At 40.7% G+C, this 24,047-nt stretch overlaps 1 protein-coding gene across 1 annotated transcript in view; it reads left to right on the top strand.

Moving 5' to 3' along the window:
- Positions 1–24,047, top strand: part of gstcd (glutathione S-transferase C-terminal domain containing) — a 188,916-nt gene that overhangs the window by 52,199 nt on the left and 112,670 nt on the right. The gene's annotated exons all lie outside the window — the stretch shown is intronic.

The following is a 24,047-nucleotide window of genomic DNA, read 5'->3' as shown; positions in this document are numbered from 1 at the left end:
TCAAAGAAACACACAAAAAGCTGGAGTAACTGCGAGTTAGGCAGCATCACTAGAGACAAGGAATAGGTGACGTTTTGGGTCGAATCCCTTCTTGAGACAAAGTCAGCGGATAGGGAAACTAGAAATGTTGAAAGGTTCAGAACAAATCAGAGCCGACACTGATGACCAAAGAAAGGTAGAGCCCACAATGATTCACTGTTGCCTGTGGAAGAAGTGATAACAAAGAAATATATGGATGTGAAAAGTGGAACTAGCAGGACAACTAGGCTGGGGGAGGGACGTCCATTTAATAGTCTGATAACAGTGGGGAAGAATTTGTTCTTGAAATTGGTGGTGCGTGCTTTTAAGCTTCTGTATCCTGAGGGGAGAGGGATGAAGCAGGAATGACGGTTGTAATTGTTCCTTCATTATGTTGGCTGGTTTCTTGAGGCAGCGTGAAGTGTAGATGGGGAGTAGTTTGCATCATGTACTGGGCTGCATCTACAGCTGCTCTCTGGAATTTCTTGCAGTTTTGGGCAGAGGAGTTGTCAAACCAATTTGTGACATTCCAAAAGGATGTGTGTCTAAGAGATAGCAGCAGCAAAGGCAGCATCTTTTTATATTTACACTGCACATTTAATGTAGCATCATGTCCCAATGTCCTTTCGAGGAACACCATTAAAGAAAAAATACACTTGACACCTGGTCACAGGAAGTATTAAGGCAGATATTTGCCTGAAGGAATCCGGTTTTAAGTGGAAAAGTGTGGAGTTGGAAAGGTTTAAGGAGGGCAGCTGATGGCTTGGTTGATGTGGTGATTACAAACAGGGATGACAAGCAGTCCAGAATCAGAGTGAGGACATCCCAGAGCATTGTGAGGCTGGAGATTACCGTGAAAGGTAAATGGTTGGGGCATTGGGGATGGGGATGTGCAGGTGGTTCAGGCCACTGCGGGATTTGAATACAAGGATGAGAATTTTAGTTGAGATATTGTTTCACTGGGAACTAACATAACTCTGAAAGCACAAGGGAAATAGATCCCATATCTAGTTTAGGCATGACAAGACTGCCAAATTATCTAATAGCTGCTTTTGTCAACCTATGAATGGATTAGGTTTCTAATATTATTATCTCCACCTCCCTTCATTATCTACATAGAAGAAATTGCTAATGTTATATCTTATTTTAGATGTGAAGCTGGAAATATGTTTTTCCAGGTGTCACAACTTACAAAGCTTAATCTCAGAAATTAACCAAGTGATAAATCACAACTTGGGGAATGTAGAGAAAACTCCACTCGGGCATGTGTATACCCAGATGCTACTATCTGGGGCCAGGGTAATCAAAAAAGTAGTTTCTGGATTAAGATTTACATCTGTTCACTTTAAGTCTTAACATCTGTTTCACTAGTTTTATACTCTTTCAGAAATTTGCACACTGGTGTAAGATACGTGAGTTCCCATGAGTAATGCCATGCAAATGATGGATTGTGTCTTGCTGTTCCCAATGGAAAGAAAAGCTTCCATTCATATGCAATAGTTTCTGTTATGAAGCACATTTAAAGTAAGGAACATACAAGGTGCTTCAGAAATTATTAGGCTTTTCAAAAGGTTTGCTAGTATTTTTAGAAGAATAGGATATGTGCAGAATAAAATCTAGAAATTAGTTGATAAGATCGATGGCCATTTAAACTGTTATGTGAACTTTATGAAGTACAAACACAGGGTGTTCTTCATAGAAAGTTATATGATTTTTCAACTCCTTCTCTGAGAGCAGAATGAAGTCCAGTTTGAAAGATAATACTTACAACTGTGCAACATCCTTTTATTGATGGAATGAACCATCAGCCTCACGATAATGAGGGAGCCCGAGCTGAGCCGGGCTGGAGCCGGCGCCGAGCCTGGCCCGCTACCTCTAGCCGCCTCCGGACGGGGACGGGGCACCAGGGGGGGGATGGGGACGTTCCAGCGGCGGATCGACGGAGCTTGCGGCGCCGGAGACCCGCAACAGACCCCAACCGCACGGAGCAGCACGAAGCACTCACTGAAATGAAGGTCTGATAAACAAAGATGAACACACAGCGGATCCGCACCCGGCAATGTTTATAGCGAGTGACCTATGACCTGGGCATGCGCAGTCGGAATACCAAACTCGCTTATTAATACTGAACAAATTCCACAGGTTGGGGGGAAGTGAAATTTGCTGTTGCATGACGAGGTTAAATCAAATAACAGTGATTTGTTGCTTATTTGAGAGAGGCAAAAATAAAGAGATACCATGATTTAATTAGATTGGAAATGGGCTCATAAGGAACCAAGCTACCTGACAAATTAGAATAGAATAGAATAGAATAGAATGCCCTTTATTGTCATTCAAACACACAAGGTTAGGGGCAATAGACAGATATGTGCATTATCACCCCTGTTATTTGCCCTTGCGATTGAACCTCTACTATATCACTAAATACTCCAATAATAAAATATAATTATATGCAGATGATGTATTATTATATATCACCAATTCCCAAGTTAGCATTCCAAGTATATTTTACTTCGGAGTCACGTGAGTGACTACGTGAAGAACCCCGCCAGGACGCATGCGTGTCATATCGCTTTCACGCTTGCGAAATGACAGGCGGGGTGGAGCGTTCCCCCGCAGCGGTAAGTTGTAAACCGCGACCTGCAGGTAAGTGATTTACTCTGCGGTAGTTTTTGTCCCCGCGCTATTTTTACACAGGGGGGGGAAGCTGGACAAAATAGTGTCCACAAGTGCTGCGAGTAAAGCTGGCTGGGGAGGACCGCGAAGTTGCGGGAGCCAGCAGCAGCTGAAGGCACAAGCCCCGTAAGTGGGATCAACTGTGCCGACTTTTGGTCCCGCGCCAGCCAGAACACCACGGCCGGGCGGGAGACTATTCAGAATGGGGCCGTCGACTTTGACAAGTCGAAAACGGCAGGAGGTGAGGTGGAACGACGTTCCCCCGTAGCGACAATTTAAACCAGGACCTGCAGGTAAGAGTACTCTGCGGTCTTTTTGTGTTTTCCCATGCTGATTACAGGTAGGGAGCATGGAAAAGTCGAAGAAACCAACGAGGGCTGCGACAAAGCTGGTGGGCCAGCAGTGGCCAGCGGCACTTGAATCACCTATAATGGGATCAGCTGTGCCCGATGTCCCCTCCGCACCGGCCAGATCCACTCCGCGGCCGGGCGGTAAGGCAAAACAAAAAAACATCAAAGTCGTGGACTCAGATGAGTCCGACTTTGAACAGCCGCGGGCGGCCAGCGACCATGAGCGTTGGAGCCGGATGGAGCGGTGTGTGGAGCATTTGCTCCAACGTGACAGGCTCCGGGAGATGGAGTCGAGTCACTGTGGGCTCTATGTAAAACCCACAGCAGCACCTCTTGTCGGGCTGCACAGTGCTTCTCCCTCGTCAGAGGGGAGTACTGGGGGTCAGTTCTGGGCTGATCCTGAAGAGGGGTTTGCAGAACAGAAATCAAGTGTGCAGGGGGTGCAGGAACGTGAAAATCTACTGGACATGGTGTCCAACTTCATACAGCCAGACCAGACTGGCCAAAACCTGGAGGACACCTGACACCGGGTAACTGTATATCCCTGAATGTTCATGTAATAAATAATTGTATATAGAAACTCCTAAACAGCGGGGATAACAGCTTTCACCCGCACAGTGGATGAGAAGGACATGTCGCAGGACCAACTGGATGCACTGGCACTGCTTTGCAACACACGGCCATAGACAGCACCCTTACGCACCCACCAGTAGAACAAGACCGACTGGTGAAAGCTCGAAGGTCCGGTACACCAAACATGAGTCTTTCTTAGGCCATGGCACAGGCCGGCCTTCTTGGAAGATACACAAACCTCCAACATCAACCAAACCACAAACCCAGACACCGACGCCTCAACATCAACGAAGGATTTACAAAAAGAAGTAAACCTGCCACTGGTAACTATGGAGGTAGGTGGGTCTGGTTCCCTACAAATTGCAGGGAGCATGGAGGTTGGGGAGAGATTACTCTCCTTTCTGGATGCATGGAGTATGTTAACTACCGATACTTATATTTTAAGCAGTATCCAGGGATATACAATAGAATTATACACAAGTACAGCCCTCCAGTTCAACATATACCGAACCGAATGTTCGTACTTTCCGGTAAAGAAATATCAGAAGCGCATGCTGAACTGGAGCGGCCTTACGCAAAAGGGGTAATTGAAAAATCCCAACATGAACCGCTAGAATTCGTGTCCAATATCTTTACCAAAAACAAAAAAGATGGTGGTTGTCGCATCATCATAGATCTGACCAAATTGAACACATTTGTACAATATATTCATTTTAAAATGGAAACCTTTGTTACTACTAAACAATTGATTTCCAAAGGTTACTTCATGGCTAGCATCGATTAAAAAATGCTTACTATTCAGTGCCTATACGAGGTGACCACAGATGTTACTTAAAATTCAACTGGATGGGACAGCCCATGGCAGTATAGAGCGCTGCCAAATGGATTAACATCAGCCCCCAGGCTGTTCACTAAAATTTTGAAACCAGCCCTAGCGTTTCTACGGAAACGAAAACACATGGTCATGGCATATCTAGATGACATACTTATTGTGGGCAAAACTTTGGAATTGGCCAAACAAACTGTAACAGCCACAAAACAGTTATTTGAAAAACTGGAGTTTATTATCCATCCAGTTAAATCTAAATTAACGCCTTCCACTACTATGGACTATTTGGGGTTCACCATTGACTCAGTTCACATGTCGGTGACTTTGCCAAAAAGAAAGGCTATACACTTAATAGAGGCTTGCAATAACCTCATTGACATCAGTAACCGTCCATCAGATTGGTAGCAAAAGTAATTGGCAAAATGGTGGCTGCTTTTCCAGCCACACAATTTGGACCTTTACATTACCAACATTTACAGAGAGCAAAAATACAAGCACTCAAAATCAATGCTGGTCATTTTGACAGACCAATGAAGCTACCAATCAAAGCTATAATGGAACTAAAATGGTGGATAGATAACATTTGGCTTTGTTTCAATCCAATCATTATCAGCAACCCTTCTATGGTGCTATAAACTGATGCCAGTGCAATTGTTTATTTATGCATTCCCTCCTTTCTGCCTCATCAGTCGGGTATTAAGGAAAATACAGCAAGACTCTGCGTCTGGTATTTTGGTAGTACCCGATTGGCCTACTCAACCATGGTTCCCAGTGATACTGAACATGGAATTAGAACCATGTATCACCATCCCGAATAGACCAGACTTATTGGTTCATCCCGTAACAAGGGATAGCCACCCATGCCATAACTATTTGAATTTATTAATTTGTAGAGTTTAAAAATACCACTACTACAGCTGGGACTGACGGACCGAACAGTGAACATGATTTCGGCGGGCCACAGACAGTCCACCAAAAAACAATATCTGGTCTATATCAGGAAGTGGGAGATGTATTGTCACAAAAACAGCATCACCTACAGAGATATGAACATCCCGTCTGTTCTGGAATACCTGGCAGGCCTCCATTATGATGAGGGGCTATGATGAGGGGCTCAGTTATAGTGCCATCAACTGCGCCAGAAGTGCCATATCAACTTATCTATGGCAAGGAACAGAACGTCACTCTGCTGGGACTCACCCACTGGTAACAAAACTTATGAGGGGAATTTTTAATACCAATCCCCCAAGAACCAGGTACTCCCAAATATGGGATGTGAGTATTGTCCTGAAGATGCTCAGGAATTGGTCTCCAGCAACAGCTCTGTCCCTACATAGACTGACATTAAAAACAGTCATGCTAATGGCATTGGTCACGGCACAAAGGGTACAGTCATTACATAAATTAAGACTGGACACATGACTTCTTCATCTGAAAATATTACGTTTCATATTTATGAATTAGTAAAGCAGAACAGACAGGGATCAGCAGGCCTCAATATAGAATTTAGGTCTTACCCAACAGATGATCGTCTCTGTATAGTAAGACATTTGTCGTTATACATGGAGAACACGAAAATCATCAGAGGCAATGAGAAGGCACTTTTAGTCAGCCATAAGCAACCACACAAAAGAGTGACGGTCCAGACCATCTCAAGATGGCTGAAACAGGTTCTAATACAGGCTGGGATGGATACTAATATTTTAAAATCTCATTCCACCAGGGCTGCAGCTACATCGGCAGCTATGCAGTTGGATGTACCAATGGACCAAATCCTCAAGGCAGCAGGATGGTCAGGGGAAAAACATTCCAACTATTTTATCATAAACCAGTCATTAAACCTGGAACATTTGCAGAAACAATTTAAGTTCTGTAATTTAATTACCCCATAAATAGGGGCTATAATTTGTGTTAATCAATTCATGGATTTCAATGTCGGATTCATGTCTAAAATATGTTGACACAATTCCTCCTACAGTCATAAAGGCAGATGTGATGCATGGACTCGTTTCCGCGGCATGAAATCACAGAGCTTTGAAATCTTCACGTAGTCACTCACGTGACTCCGAAGTAAAATAGTAAGATTAAACGAGAACTTACCAGTTCGAAGTTTGATCGTTATTTTATGAGGAGTACGTTGAGGGAATATGTGCCCTCCGCTCCCACCCATGATCATATACTCAACTGGTATTTCTTCTCTAATCTTACTATGTTTAAGTCATTACAGTTATCTGTGATTTCACACCGCTGCTTTGAAGAGTGACACGCATGCGTCCTGGCGGGGTTCTTCACGTATTCCCTCAACGTACTCATAAAATAACGATCAAACTTCGAACTGGTAAGTTCTCGTTTAATCTTACCATTAAATCTTATAGAGGAATTTGGTTCCTTTTCAGGATATAGAATAAACTGGAACAAAAGTGAAATTATGTCAATAAAACCTCAAGAGCCGGCACACCTCCTAAAATTCCCTTTCAGAATTGCTACGGAAAAATTCAAATATCTGGGTGTTCAGGTAACCAGAAAATATACTTCTCTATTTAACGCAAACTTTCCTCCTTTAGTTACTAAATTAAATGCTCTTACTCAATTTTGGAAAACACTTCCGATGTCTCTAATAGGCAGAATAAATGTTATAAAGATGATCTTCCTCCCACAAATCCTATACTTATTCCAATCAATACCGATATATCTTCCTAAAATTATTTTCAAGAAACTTGATTCTCTGATTACAAACTTTATTTGGGATTATAGAACACATAGAATTCATAAATGGCACCTATGTAAACCCAAAGAAACTGGTGGATTGATCTCCCCAACTTTTTATAGTATTATTGGGCAACGAATATTAAAAATGTAATCTATTGGTTGGACAATACAGGCCAACAGGTAAATTGGTTAATAATTGAGAGAGAGGATTGTTCGCCTTTTAATATAGGCGCGATTCTTCTTTCTCCAATAAATTTGAAGAAAACACTATATGAGAAAAATCCAATTATCCACAGTACTTTACGAATCTGGACACAAGTGGTCAACCCTTAAACTGAGAAATGTATCTCTTCTTTCACCAATTGCCAATATTCTTTTGTTCAAGCAATCTATTTTAGACAAAACGTTCACACATTGGGAAAGATTAGGAATCAAAAACTCAGAGATCTTTATGAGATGGGAACTCTTCTCTCATTTCAAGAATTGCAGTCGAAATATCACCTGAAAGGTAATCAATATTTCAGATACCTTCAAATTCGAGACTATCTGAAATTATATACCCAAGACTACCAATTTTTGTTGCCAGACATACTAGACGAATGTATGAATAGAAACTCGGAGTCAAACAAGTTAATATCATATCTGTATAACACCCTTTTAAATATAGAAATCCAATCGTCAGAAGTAATTAGAAGAGCGTGGAAAGATGAACTTGGCCTAAAAATTCTAAAAGACAGATGGGAAGAAAACCTATATATACACAACGTTAGGCATTCGTTAATTCAATTTAAAATACTGCACAGACTCTACTATTCAAAGTCTAAACTGAATAGGATCTTTCCAAATGTATCTCCTATTTGTGATAAATGTCTCCTTCAGGAAGCAACTATAACACATTCCTTTGCCTCTTGTATAAAGTTACATAATTTTTGGAGAGGAATCTTTGAAAATGTTTCAAAAACACTAAAAACAAAATTGGACCCCGACACGGAATTGATTATTCTAGGTGTGTCAGAAGCCTGCGCTGAGCTATCATTATTTCAAAGACGTTTCCTTAATTATGGCCTGATAACGGCAAAAAAAACTAATACTCAAATTTTGGAAACATACATCTGTCCCTACTCTTTAAATGTGGATTACAAACAAGTCTGAGATGCTAGACTTGTCTTAGCAGAAAAACCAGATCATTTGTCGAAGACATGGACACCATTCATTGATTTATTACAAGAATAGTATGGTACAACACAACCTTGGAGTTAAATCTAATTACGGGTTGGGTGATGGGTGGGGAGGGATGCGAGGCAGGTATATCACCACTTTTTTCTTTATTTCTTTTTTTGTCTTTTTATTTTTCTTATTTTTTCTATTCCTTCTTTCATTTAATCACTCTTTGGCTACACCATTTTGGTAGTCTAGGGGTTTTATCTTTGCACATTTCACTTTTTCTCTTTCTTGCTTTTCCCCCTTTTTCTTCTAACTATAGCTAATAATTTTTTTTTTAAATAAATAAACACACAAGGTTTGAACAAAATTTCATTAATACAGTCTTGACATTACAAAAAAAAACTAAGACACACACTTAACACAAACATCCATCACAGTGAATCTCCAACACCTCCTCACTGTGATGGAAGGCAAAAGTCTTATCTCACCCTTTGTTCTTCTCCCACGGTCCAGCAGTCCAACTGCAGCATCGTGGCGACTGGGGTTCATGATGTTAAAGTCCCCGGCGGGCAATGGTAAGTCCCGCGGCCGTTTAAGCCGTGCCGGTCGATGTTAGGCCCCGCTCCGAGTCATTTAAACCCCACGATTCCGGCGGGAGAAGTTGCCGTTGCGGGAGCTCCGAAAAGCGGCAAATGCATTGAATGTCATTTGCAAACTATTGCATTATATTTTCCTAGCTTCCTTGTTATTTATGAGGTTTGCATCAATTGACTGCGGTAAATTTCATTGATGAATGAAAGATCATTATGAAATTTAAGAGGATTACTAAAATGAAGCTTAGTTATCCACACCAGTGGACAGCTCAAAACCAGGGAACAGAGATGGTTTTGTTTTGTGATGATTTGTGAGGGGTTACAATCAAGGGTCCAAAGTATTTAATTGTCATTGTGCTGACAATGGGACAATTAAATTCTTGTACAGAGATACAATGAGATTTTCCCAGCTAACATTCTCCTCTGCCTGGTGGAATATGTCCTCACTCTCTACGACTTCTCTTTTTACTTCTTTCATGTGCCGCAGCATTGCCCACCTTTTTGTTGGTTACGATGAATAGTCTTTGTTCCAAACAGACCCTGGCACTATTCCCCAACTCTTTTTCCACTCCATCGACCACTGCATTGGGGCTCCCTCCTGCTCCCAAATCAGCTTGTCGATTTCATCAACTTTACTGCTAACTTTCACCCTGCCCTCAAATTCACTTGGATTCTCTGACACCTCTCACCCCTTTCTCAATCCCTCTGTCTCCATCACAGGAGCCAGACTATTAAACGACATCACCTACAGACCCACCAACCCACATTTACCTTGACGACACTCCTTCCACCCTGCCTCCCTTACCCGAATTTTCTCTAACTCTGCTATGTCTGCTTGGAGAGCACGGCGGTGCAGCGGTAGAGTGGCTGCCTTACAGCACCAGAGACCCGGGTTTGATCCTGACTATGGGTTCTGTCTGTACAGAATTTGTACGTTCTTCCCTTGACCTGCCTGGGTTTTCTCTGAGATTCTTCGGTTTCCTCCCACATTCCAAAGATGTACAGATTTGTAAGTTAATTGGCTTGGTATAAATGCAGACCTGCCAACTCTCACGCATTGAGCGTGAGACTCATGCATTTCGCCTAATTCTCACGCTCTCACACTGATCACAGAATTTCTCAGGCTCTGTCGTGAGAAATTCTGTGATCAACGAGAATTTCAAAACTAACATAAACTACTTGTGTGCGCGTCTGTTGACAAGACAGTAGCACTCTTATTCACTGTTATTCTCACTTGACTGAACCGTCACGCACCTCCAAACCATATTTTAAAGGAATGACAGAGATACTTGCAGGGGAATGTGTGAGGAGATTATTATTTGTCTTTAATTTTAGCTTGAACTAGGACATCTGAAGATTTAAAGTTTAATATAGTAATTGTACTGATGCAGACTCCAACCAACCACGCAATGAATATCATCCATTCGGAGGTTTTATTTTTCTGATGCCATTTAAACTTCACTTGGAATTCAATCACTTCAATGTAAAAGTAATTGGGAATGGGGAGCATTGGAACATAAATTTGCCCTCAGTACATATTAACTGTAATATAATGATGTATGCATTGTTGGTAGGTGCCATCAAAATAAAGATCTTTTATCATTGTTGTGTTATGAATACCACAGAAAATATTATGTACTCTCAAGATCACATTAAATAGAATATATAGTGTTATTAGGCTTTGCATTTTGAAAAAGTCCGAGCTGAGGGGAAGACAGCATAAAATTGAAAATATTGGGGGTGAAAATGACTTCAGGACAGTTTGTTAGGAAAATGAAGGAAATGGTAACAGAATACTTAAACAGCTGAGTGAGCATAATTTTATGCGTGATAAATTGTGTTCAACCAATTGATGACTTCTTTGATAAACTAGCATGTTAGATAACAAGGAAGCCAATGGATGTAGCAAATTTGTTCGTGAAGTGCCCCATAAAAGATTACCGCATTAGATAAGCACCTGTGGACTTGAACGTAATAGGTTAAGTCCAGGGGGTCAGATATGGGGCTTTATGTGTGGGCCAGATATATTGTCAGTGCAGAGGGGCTAGGAGCAAGGCCAAGTGGGCATCCAGAGTCAAGGTCTGGAATAGTACTAGGTGTGCAGTCAAAGCTGGGACAATGGGAGTGTTCAGCACTGGGAACCTAAGCAGGTAAGCAGCTATGATCAGGGTAGAATAGGGGGCAGGTGTAAGGCTGGATTCAGGGTCAGGAATGAGAGAAGGTATGCAACTGGAGTCAGGGTCAGGAGTAGTACCAGGTGTGCAGTGAGACCCAGGTTGCTCAACATGGGCCAGGTGCTTGGTTATAATCTGATTTCCATACATGAATATACTAAGACCATTCATAGAAAACATATAAAATAGGTGCAGGAGGAGGCCATTCGGCCCTTCGAGCCATCACCGCCATTCATTTTTATCATGGCTGATCGTCCCCAATCAATAACCCGTGCCTGCCTTCTCCCCATATCCCTTGATTCCACTAGCACCTAAAGCTCCATCTAACTCTCTCTTAAATCCACCCAGTGATTTAGCCTCCACTGCCCTCTGTGGCAGGGAATTCCACAAATTCACAACTCTCTGGGTGAAAAAGTTTTTTCTCACCTCAGTCTTAAATGGCCTCCCGTTTATTCTAAGACTGTGGCCCCTGGTTCTAGACTCGCCCAACATTGGGAACATTTTTCCTGCATCTAGCTTGTCGAGTCCTTTTATAATTTTATATGTTTCTATCAAATCCCCCTCATCCTTCTAAACTCCAGTGAATACAAGCCTAGTCTTTTCAATCTTTCCTCATATGACAGTCCCGCCATCCCAGGGATCAATCTCGTGAACCTACGCTGCACTTTCTCAATCACAAGGATGTCCTTCCTCAAATTAGGAGACCAAAACTGTACGCAATACTCTAGATGTGGTCTTGCCAGAGCCCTATACAACTGCAGAAGAACCTCTCTACTCAATACTGAAATCCTCTTGTGATGAAGGCCAACATTCCATTAGCTTTCTTCACTGCCTGCTGTACCTGCACGCCAACTTTCAGTGACCGGTGTACAAAGACACCCAGGTCTCGCTGTACCTCCCCCTTACCTAACCTAATCCCATTGAGATAATAATCTGCCCCCTTGTTTTTGCCACCAAAGTGGATAACCTCACATTTATCTATATTATACTGCATCTGCCACGCTTCTGCCCACTCACTCAACCTGTCCAGGTCACCCTGCAACCTCCTGACATCCTCTTCACAGTTCACACTGCCACCCAGCTTTGTGTCATCCACAAACTTGCAAGTGTTGCTCCTAATTCCCTCTTCCAAATCATTAATATATATGGTAAACAGTTGCGGCCCAAACACCGAGCCTTGCGGCACTCTACTCGCCACTGCCTGCCATTCTGAAAAGGACCCGTTCACTCCTACTCTTTGCTTCCTGTTTGCCAACCAATTTTCTATCCACGTCAACACCCTATCCCCAATACCATGTGCTCTAATTTAAGTCACCAGTCTCCCATGATCACCAATGCGTCCACTATTTCTATAGCCACCTCTCTGAGGACCCTGGGATGCAGACCATCAGGCCCAGGGGATTTATCATCCTTCAGTCCCATTAGCCTACACAATACTATTTCTTGCCTAATGAAAATTTATTTCAGTTCCTAGACCCCCTTAGATCCTCTGTCCTTCCGTACTTCTGGGAGATTGTTTGTGTCTTCCTTCGTGAAGACAGATCCGAAGTACCTGTTCAAATCTTCTGCCATTTCCTTGTTCCCCATAATAATTTCACCCGTGTCTGCCTTCAAGGGACCCACATTTAACTTTACTATTCTTTTTCCCTTAACATATCTAAAGAAGCTTTTACTGTCCTTCTTTACATTCCTGGCCAGCTTCCCCTCGCACTTCATTTTTCAGCCCGTATTGCCCGTTTTGTTTCCTTCTGTTGCCCTATGAAAGTTTCCCAATCCTCTGGCTTCCGGCTACTCTTTGCTGTGCTATACATCTTTTATTTTAGTTTTATTCTAACTTCTCTTGTCAGCCAGGGTTGCCTCCTACTCCATGTGCTGCACCTGTTGATCAGAGCCTGGCTCTACTGTGGAATGTAATTAGAAATGTAAAAAATGAAATGTAATTCATAGCTAATCCAATTTAAAGCATAAATATTGCATTCAAGTGTTAGTTAAAAGACTCGCTGCAGTATGCACCAGATTGCACAATTTCAAGCTGAAAAATGCAAAAACTCCGTACCATGGGCGGGGGGCATCCCCTCCCACACCCTCTCCCCCCCCTACGCTCCCTTGGGCTTGGTCTCTCGCAATTTCTCACTCCCAACTCTCACCCAATGTTGGCAGCCCTGATAAATGTAAATTGTCCCTTGTGTGTGTAGGATAGTGTTAATATGCGGGGATTGCTGGACAGTGCAGACTCGGTGGGCCGAAGGGCCTGTTTCTGCGCTGTGTAAACTAAACCAAACTTCTCTCAAGAATTGGCTTCCCACTCTAGGACATCTTGGGCCTCTCCTGGACCTCTCTTTGGCCTAACCTCATACATAAATTACACATAAAAATTCTGCGCAGTAAAAAGAAAAAGAAAGTGCAAAAAAAACCTCAAGACATAAGTTCAAAACAAAATTAGGAAATAAATGAGTCCATGTTATTTTAAGGGGCGGTCTGTGGTTCCACTGCTGAAACAACGAAAACTGGCATGTGGTCTCCCAACCTCCTCTTCCCTGAAGTGCCTTCCTGGCCTTGGGTCCCAACCTGAAACGTCGTCTGTCCATGTTCTGCAGAGATGTTGCCTGACCCACTGAGTTAATCTAATACATTGTATCTTTCATGGCAAACCAGCATCTGCAGTTCATTATATCTCTGTATTTGGCTCAACATTTTGACAATACTCCTGTAAAGCACTTTGACATATTTTGTTAGGTAAAATTGCCAAGTAAATGAAAGTTGGTAATCATCAAATTTGCACTCAAGTCAAGGTCTTGTTGTCCTTTCCATAGTACGGCTCTCAGTCAAACAGAACACTCCAGCTGGAACACAACACAACACAGTGATTTATAATAGTTCTGAAATGTTGTTCCAATACAACAGCTGTGAATCTTAAGGGCCTGTCCCACTTAGGCGATTTTTTTCGGCGATTTAGTCACCTGTCGTAGTCGCAGATGGTCACCGAAAATTTTCTAAATGTTGAAAATCCAGCGGCGACCAGAAAAAGGTACGACTCTTTGGGTCACTACTTACGACCATACAGGCGTCACTCCGCGACCTTTTTCTGGTTGACGCTGGATTTTCAACAATTTTCGGCGACCTGCTGCGACTATGACGGGTGCCGGCAAGTCGCCGAAAAAATCACGTTAGTGGGACAGGCCCTTAAAGTGGTGGAAACTGACTTCAAAAAATCATCTCGCTTCTTCCTGAAACTTAATTATTCATCAATGTGAAATTGGACTATGTATTTTACAATCAGGTTTTATTTAAATCTATCCAAAATGTACATTAAAATTGATGATTCAGATTTGTTTTGACACTAATGTTTTACTTCACGGGCATTATGTTCTAATTCTAGCTGTTATTCAATTTATTGTCATTGTAAATAAATCAGATTAAAATGTTGAAGATTTTAAAAATACTCTAATGTTACTTTGTGTTTGTCTTTTGATGTTATTAAAAACTGCGTTGAAAAGTGTTGATTCTTTTACTATTTCAGAATAAACACCTAATACTACAGAATCTTAAAATAAGGTACAATACTCTTTAGACCTTGTGCCTCAGGCATTCATACAATTAGTTATCCAAAATCCTCAGTGTAGGAGTGGTGCCTACTAAATCAGTCTCCAAATAATATTTCTGATTGTTCACTAAGATGCACTGGTTTGGATTTCTTCTAGTGTGTTATTTAATGCTTTCATGACTAAATGCCTTAGTAATTTGACAGTTTTAGGCTTGTTTAGAATTTGGTGCGAAGCATACTGAAATTATCTGGGTATCGTAAAAATAAACACCATGAGTTACATTTGTTGATTAGTACCACAAGTTTTGTCTATCTATGTTCAGTAGCTTTGTATTGCATTAAAGAGTGCTGTATTGGTTAGCACTACCAGAGGTCCATGCTCACTTGGCCTATGTCAATCGCACCTTGCATTAAAGTTCCAAAATGAACATTAATATGATGCCTTTATTAATGTAGATTAATATATGAAGCAGACAATGTCTGAATTCTCATTCCCAAGGCAGTCAGCCACCCGGACCTTGGTATGTTTCAGAGTTCCTTCCATCCTTGGATACGTCCAAATTGAACTGCAGTTTGATGTCAGTAAACCTGACCTCTCAGTTCTGCGCTCAGCGTTGAGTCAAGTGACAGAGCATTGTTGTGTTGAAGAGAATGGCCTGGGTTTCCTTCACATACTTAACATACTTCTCATGAATATGTCTATGTTGCTCGACCTAGCTTTAGGTTTAGCTTACTATTATCATGTGTACCAAGGTTCAGTGAAAAGTTTTTGTTTGTGTGATGTCCAATCTAATCAGATAATTGTATACATGATGCAAGTACAAAAGGTAAAGTGAAGATAAAAATATCAGAGTGCATAATAACAGCAGTGAGGTCCAGAGAAAAAGGTCTAATGTCTGTAGTGAGGTCAGTTGGAAAATCAGGACTGTACACTATCTTAAAAAAGGACTGTTCAGAAGTCTGATAACAGAGGGGAAGAAGTTGTTCCTGACCCTGTTGGTAACTATACCATGTTGTAATGGTTTCTAAATTGCCATTGCTTTCTAAGTGGTTCCCCCTGAATTTCTTATTGGACTTGTTAGCTATCCGTTTACCATAGTTTTAGAATCACCCTTTCCATCCTGATAGAAGATATAATTTCTCATCAACCTTATTTCCATGGAATTGATTACATTTTTTTTTTCTCATTTCAATTCCCTTTATTTGCCTGTTTCCTTTATCAAACAACTATTTACTTATTCCTGCTCTAAATTCCCCAATAGCTCTTCTATTTCCACATTTCGCAACTCTTCCCAGTCTACCCATTTATCGGTGTAGTCTAACAATGTTCCCATTGTCACAACAGGTCCACAGCAGATGCACATTAACTCCAGGTTTCCAGCCAAGTCTTGATCAACAGCAGTTTGCTTACCGATGCAACAGGTCTACAGCAGACGCCATATCCCTGGCCATAAACCCATCTCTGGAACATCTAGGCAACAAAGATTCCTGCATTAGACACCTATTTATCAACTCTCCCTCTGCCTGCAACACCATAATCCCATACAAATACATCTCCAAACTCTTGGACCTAGGAATCAGCTCCCTCCTCAGCCATTGGATTCTCGACTTTCTGACCCAAATGGTACAAAATTCCCTTTGTGGTTACTGTCTGATGTTTTAATGTGTTACCAATGACTAATGTACTTGTCAACAGCAAGCTGTAAAAAGTTAACTAGAAGGCATTGAAATGGAATTGTAATTGGAAACTTCATTTGTTCATGAGGTATGTTAAGCCACAGTTAGTGATTCATTTTGTGTAAAAGATACAGAAATTAGTATTGTCTTAATCTTTCATGGAGGTATTTATGAATTCCAAACAAATTCTAAAAGCACAGTAGAAACAATTATTGGCGATGCACAGAAACATGTTTTGATATCCTTAGATGTCTGAAGAAGGGTCTCGACTCGAAACGTTGCCCATCCTTTTTCTCCACCGATGCTGCCTGACCAGCTGAGTTACTCCAACACTTTGTGTGTCTATCTTTGATATAAACCAGTATCTGCAGTTCCTTTCTACGCAACATATTGCTTCACAACAATGTGGAAGCCAGTTCTGTAAGATGGTTAAATACACTTGGTGTTCAGATATTGTAGTGTAAAAGCAATCTTTTTTCTGTGATTCCAATGCATCTGTGCACATGCTGTAAGTGAATTGGCTATCTGATGACTGCAATTTGATATTTTCTTTTGCGATAGAACGTAGAGAAATTATTGGATACTATATAAATGCAGGAATTGGGGCAGGACAAAAGTAATAAAAGGAATTTTGAGAGGTTACCATAAACGTGGGATTTTCAGAACACAATAAATGCAGATCTCATTATCCTCAGAGTAATTGAGTCATACAGCACATAAACAGGCCCTTTGTCCCACTCATCCCAAGATGTCCCATGTAAGCTAGTCCCATTTACCTGTGTTTGGACCATATCCACCCAAATCTTTCCTGTATATGTACCTGTCCACATGGCTTTTAAATGTTATAGTACCTGCCTCAACTGCCTAAGATCGACACAAAAAGCTGGAGTAACTCGGCAGGACAGGCAGCATTTCTGGAGAGAAGGAATGGGTGACATTTCTGGTCGAGACCCTTCATCAGACTGGTCTGAGCTACCTCAACAGCCTCAACTACCTCCTCTGACATCTTGTTCCATATACCCATATATATTGTTTGTAAGGTATGAAAGCAAATTACTAATAGTTCAAAGTGACAATCTTCATCAGATCACTTCAATTCATTCCTCCATCACAATTTGCATGAATATATTAACATTTAGTCTGCATCATATTATGTTAATTCACAAATGAGAAAAGGATTCCATCAACACTTTATACAAGAATACCAGTGATGGATTTCATTTGTCATGTAGTGGTAATATATTTTAGCACAAGACATAACATATATCAAGTCAGACAGTGGTGTTTATGCTTGACACAAAGGATCAGTAACGCCTAACCACGTTAGCATCTGTGTCATCCGTAATGTTAGGGGTTGTGAAGCTTTCAGGTTGCTAGAAAAGTGATGCCAACGAAGAATGACAATCCCAACACAGTTGTAGAATTTACTCCTCGACTACCATCAACACAGGAGCACCTCAAGGCTGTGTGTTCACTCTCTTGTTCTATTCACTCTCTATCCATGAGTGTGCAGCCAGACATAGTTCCAATGCCATTTTTAATTCACTGAGGACCCCATGTTTGTTGGATGAATAATGGGTAATCATGAGTTAGGTTTTAAGAGGGGGATTGAAAATCTGTTTGAATGGTGCCAGCGCCGTTGACGAGACCAAGAAGCTGACTGAACGTTAGAAAGGAAAAGTCGAGGATCCACGAACCTATCCTCATCTATGTGTTGGCGATGGAGAAGATCAACAACTTCAAGTTTCTGGGCGTGTATATCTCTGAAGATCTGTCCTGGGCCCAGCACATTGAGGCAATCATAAACAAAGCCCAATCAATGCCTCTACTTTCGCAGAAGATTCAGTAGAATTGGTATGCTGACAAAATCTATCTTGAACCTCTACAGGTGTATGGTAGCGGGCATATTGACCAGTTATATCACAGCCTGGTTTGGCAACTCGAACACTCAGGAACAGAGTAAATTGCAAAACGCGGTGGATGCTGCCTGGTCCATCATGTATACAGATTGCCCCACCATTAATAGGACTGCCTCAAAAAGGCAGCCAGTATCATTAAAGCTCCACACCACATTGGCCACACTCTCCTATCACTCCTGCCATCAGGTAGAAGGCATAGGAGTCCGAAAACCGTGACGTCAGGTTCAAGAATAACAACCAAACAACCACGTTTGAATATACATTTACTTGAATGTACACAACACTGATTTATGAAGTATGGGCTGTCTTTGGATGCACTAAGGTTTTTTTTTGCTCTGGTGTTGGGGTTATTAATTCAATTTTGTTTATTATATAAAACACTGTACAGCACAAGAATAGGCCCTTCAGACAACAAGGTCTGAGCAAAACATGATGGCATGACCATCTTTTATCTACCTGCACATCATCCATATCCCTCTGTTCCTTATATTTATCCAAAAGCCTCTTAAATGCCACTATCATATCTGTCAACCACCAACCTTGGCAGTACATTCCAGGCACTCACCACCGTTTGTGTTAAAAAAAAGTTGCCTGCACATCTCCTTTAAACTTTGCCCCTTTCACCTTAAAGCTATGCCCTCTAGTATTTGACTTTTCCACCCTTGGAACAAGGTCTGACTCTCTACCCTACCTATGCCTCTCATAATATACTTCTATCTGGTCTACTTTGTATGTATTATCTATGTGTATTGTATTACAAGGCTGTTCATGCCACTACAAGTAAGAATTTAATTGTTCTGTTGTTGGTGCATGTGACAATTAAACACACTTGAATCTTGATCCCACAGTTTTGGCCTTGTAAATACACATGACCTGTGTTTTAGTTAATAGGCTTTTATGGGTAGGATCAAAGGGTTAGTAACTGTATGGTCCATTCTGGAGGCTCCTTGGTCATCCATAGCAGGGTTTATTTCTCTCATAGTAAGGGGCACAGGTGGTACTCAACTACTTCTGCAGTATTACAAAAAGTTCTCAGTTTACTGGAATGTGGAGAATCAAAACATATCTGAGTTTCATATTTCCCATGTTTGAGGGGGAAGGAAATGAAGTGTCTTTCACTTAACAAATGCATGTGTGCCTTCTGCGTAGACTATGATTGACTTTCACATTCAAGTTATTTCCTAATTTTCCTTTCATTGTTTCATAAATTATTTCTTTGAGGAGTCTATTGCCATCTATGAATAATCCTGGATCATAGTCATGGTGAATAAATATGAGTAAGAATAAATACAACATTGGTGATTTAAAAAAAAAAATTTTAATAGCCTACTTGTCACAAGTTTAATCTTCTGAACTCGCAAAACATTTCCCCTCCCAATAACATTGCATTTAGTAATTCTGGGGAAAGGTACTGTCACCTCATCCCAGGAAGAACTATCAAATATAAACATTCTGGGTTTTTCTTTAATGAACCAAATATGGATTATTTTTACTTCTTGCAACTTAAATTCCCATCAATTGAAATTTATCATTGTTTTTTTTCTGATTTCAATTTAGGTCTGCACACACAGCAAAAATTCAGAAAGTGGTGAATCTAAGGCCTGTTCCAGGATCTGGATTCCTAATTTAGGAAATCCTACAGTTTGGGTCTTTCGAATGAGATATTACACAAGAAACCCGTCTGCCCTCTCAGACGATGTACATAACACATGGCATATCTGAAGAAATGCTGGTGCTCTCTTCCCTCTATCCTAGCCAATTTCTATCCCTTAAATAATGCCTATCAAACAGATGATCAAGGATGCAAGGCTACAGTTGCTGTAATCTGGAGCAAAAATCAAACTACTGGAGGAACTCAGTAGATCAGGCAGCAGCAGTGGAGGCTGTGGATAGTCCATGTTTCAGTTCAAAACACCATTTAAGGATAATTGGATCATGCAATGTACAAATTTTCTCCTTAATAAGAAGCCTATCTTTTAATAATACTTGTGCATACCCACCAGGTTAGGGGATAACTGGTGCCTTATAGATCAGGCAACGTCTGCGGAGGGAATGGACGGATGACTTTTTGGGTTGAGACTCTTCTTCAGACATGGTAGTGGGGGGAGAAAACTGATAAAGAAAAGTGTGTGTACGCAAAGGTTGGCAAGTGATAGGTGGATACGATGAAGGAAGTTTAATTGGCATCAATAAGGTGAGAAGATGAGTGAAATGAAAAGTCAGAGGGAGAGATAAAGGTGGAAGGCAGAGTGAAGAATGCTCCTGACCCGACACATTGTCCATTCCCTCCCTGACCCACTGAGTTCTCCAGCACTTTGTGTTTTGCTCAAGATTTCAGCATGTGCAGTTCCTGTGTTTCCATTAAAATGGATCTGCTTTGGGATTTCTAAGAATATGAAAACTGTATTGTAAGTCTGAATGTTTTTAATTTTGAAAGTTTTATTTCCACATAATTCATCTGCTGGTCTGGGTGTGTTTTGCAATGTGCAAAGGTTGCAGAATGCCGTATATGTGTAGGAGCTGTTACTTAATTAGTTTGTTCCCAGTCCATATGTGGAGATGGTTGGGAAAGATTGCAAACAATCTCTAATTTAGGAGTTAACGTGCTGGAGAAAACCTTGGAACATTTCATTGACAATCTAAAGTCTACAGTCTAAATCAAAATGAAGACTGCTTGTCTAGTTGCTGCAAATCAACATTTTCTATATTTATCATAATTTACCATTATTTATTGCAGTAATTGTTTGTATTTTAAGTATTGTGATACTTTCAACGCCCGTATATTATTTTAGTAATCAAGTCAACGAAAATGCTTAGAGCAGAGCACACATTGTGCGAAGGCTTACAGGAATGTGACCAGGGACTTCCCCTGTATTAACTTGAAAAACGAATGCATATCTGCCCCTTGGATGATTCTGACACATAGTTAACATAATTCCATAACCATGACAAATGATCACTTGACAGTTGTAACATGGAAGCCTGTTTTTGAATGTGAACCATTTGGTATCTAGTCAGAGAACAGTTATGCAATTATTTCAGATAGGAACACTAAGGAACATTTAAATTGATGGAAAATTTCTAACTAGATAATTTCATTCAACATGACACACGTGTGTACTGTTGGTTGTCATCAGAGTTGCAATTTAAAACGGCTAATTTTCAGAGGGGGGCCTTTATTTTGGGTGAATGTGTTAGTGTTTGTGCCCAGAGTGCATGTTAATATATATTTTTTTAGATTAATGATTGGGGTGAAGGAGCAGGAGATGCACAATGTGCCCCCCCTTGTTTGCAGTCACCCATTTGCGTAAGTCTCTAATAGCTAATAGGGAAGTACAGGTACATAGTTCCCTTAATGTGGCATCATAGGTAGATAGGGTGGTAAGAAAGGCTTGTGGTACATTGGCCTTCATCAGTCAGGGTATTGAGTATAGAAGTTGGGATATTATGATCCGGTTATATTGGGATATTATGGCCACATTGGCCTGTGTTCAGTTTTGGTCGCCCTACTACATGAAGGAGATCATTAAGTATCTGTGGTAAAAATAGCTGTTAACCTTTCGGGTTTGCAACCCTCTGCAATATGTCCCTGAGCTTCTGCTTCCTGCACATTAATTCACCATCCCAGTACCGCTCTGACCTTTCCAACTGTGCCACCTGCACTGTCACATAAGCTCGATCCAAACACGAGAAACAACATTTCATTTTCCATCTGGGACCATTGCAGCCCTCTGGATTCAATATCGGATTCTTCAACTTTAGGTAGGTGATGCTTTTCTTCTCTCCATATTAGAATTGGCCATTTCTGCTTGTCATCATTTTGGCTCCTTTTTTGTTCTTATCCTTTATGTGTGTTCCACTGCCTTGCCATTAACAGCACTTTACACAGATAAAGAAGTTTAACGTGCATCTGTTCATCCATATAGTCTCACCAAATTATAGATACTCCCTTTGTTCAGTTTAGTTTAGAGAAAACAATGGAAACAGGTTATTCGGCCCATTACGTCCAAGCTGACCATCGATCACTTGTTTTCATTAGTTCAATGTTATTCAATTTTCCCATGCCCTAGACCCTATGGGCAATTTACAGGGGCTAATTAATCTACAAACCCCCATGTCTTTGGGATGTGTGAGGAAACTGGAGCATCCAATTTCTATCCACACGGTCACCTTTCTACCCATCCCTTTTCCCTTTTCCCTCTTCTTTCCAACTCTCCTACCTATTGAAATGCTATATCGCCTTATAGATGATTAAGACTGGTTTTAGCCCCAGTCCCTATCGTGTTGAAGGATTTGTTGTGGGAGCTTTCTGACGATACAGCTCCACTCAATCCAGCTCAAGTAACTGAAAATGGACCTTTCTGAAAATGGACCTTCATTATCATTTCAAAAATGTCAGCCATTCATTTCCCCCTGTCCTTAAGCTGCAGTCAAGTCCATTTAATTTGATGTTTCAAAATTGGTATCAATATTGAAATATTAGAAATGAATCCTATCTGTCTTGCTTATTTCAGACTGTAGGGTGATTTCAGATTTCTTTTCAAGACAAAATAAAACAAATTTGGTCATCAGAGTGGCAGCCAAACATTAGTTCAAAAACAATCACGTCAGATGGTTTGGAGAGGAGCGCTGGTAGGAAAGCATTAATAGAAAAAATCCTCATATTTTAGTTGTGATTGCAAGCAAAATTAATACAATTTTTTCTATTTTCTGTGCAGACCATGCATCGGCAACATTATCCCTCTACTTCATGCTATCTGTCTACTGTAGAAAAGCAAAGTACTAGTTGCATCAACTTCCAGTAGCTTGAAGCTTCTTTCCATTCTTCAACTTTTGGAAAAATGAGCACTTTGCTGGCAATTCCAAAGAAAAACTTTTTTTCTATTGTTGTAAATCATGCATACATAGGGGGCTTTGTTCTGCAAAAAAGATATGTTTTTCATCAGCAGAAATGCATTGCTCATAAAAAATCTCCATTTAGAGATTAGTGATTTCTAAGTTATCATTTAATATAATGGTTTCCTAACATCAGCCTTGAGATTTTCAATAAGCACAATTCTTGCATCTAATCCCATAATCTTACCTATAAATGCCTTTGTAGATTTTGATATACCATTAGAAACATCAGCATAGTGATTGTGTTACTTAGATCTCCTGATTACACGATAACTGATACTTTTGTATAAAAAAACAGCTGCAAGAAATTTGAGATTTAATTTTGCAAATCAGTAGAGATTGTAATGACCATACTATCAAAAGACTGGGCCTTTCTTTGACCATTTATGAGCATTGAGAGCTTTTATGTCATCTTTGATTGGGGCATATGATCTGGTTTCCTTTTATGAATTATTGTATGTCCCATTGCATCTTAATACTCTTAAATAGCTCCAGTTTTATACAGGCGGAATGTCACCCTCCACATAACTTTGGAGACTCCCACTGAGGGAGAACAGGGAAGCTGGTAAATTATTAGAGTACAGAAGGTACCAGGTACTATGTTGGTCTGTTTTGAGTTATATCTTCTGGTCTGTATGATTTAGTAACGAGTTCAGGAGGAGTTGCCGTTAGCAGAAATTGTGCTCGAATTGGCCGGTCAGGAAAGAGAAAATGCATGTAGGCTTCCTCCTGCAAATCATAGGAATGACATTTCTATGGGAAACTACATGTGTATGGATATCATTTGAGCATTGCGCTGGCCATATCTCAGCCAGATAGCCCGTTGCACCTAGTGTTTCAGTGCATTTTTGAAGAATAGCAATCTAAGGTTAAAATAATAAAAAGACTTAATGTTGGCACGAGTCATTATCTTTTGAAGAAAAAC

Source organism: Amblyraja radiata, chromosome 1, assembly GCF_010909765.2.
Source record: "Amblyraja radiata isolate CabotCenter1 chromosome 1, sAmbRad1.1.pri, whole genome shotgun sequence".
NCBI classification, from domain to species: domain Eukaryota; kingdom Metazoa; phylum Chordata; class Chondrichthyes; order Rajiformes; family Rajidae; genus Amblyraja; species Amblyraja radiata.
This window is presented reverse-complemented; position numbering and strand designations above follow the sequence as displayed.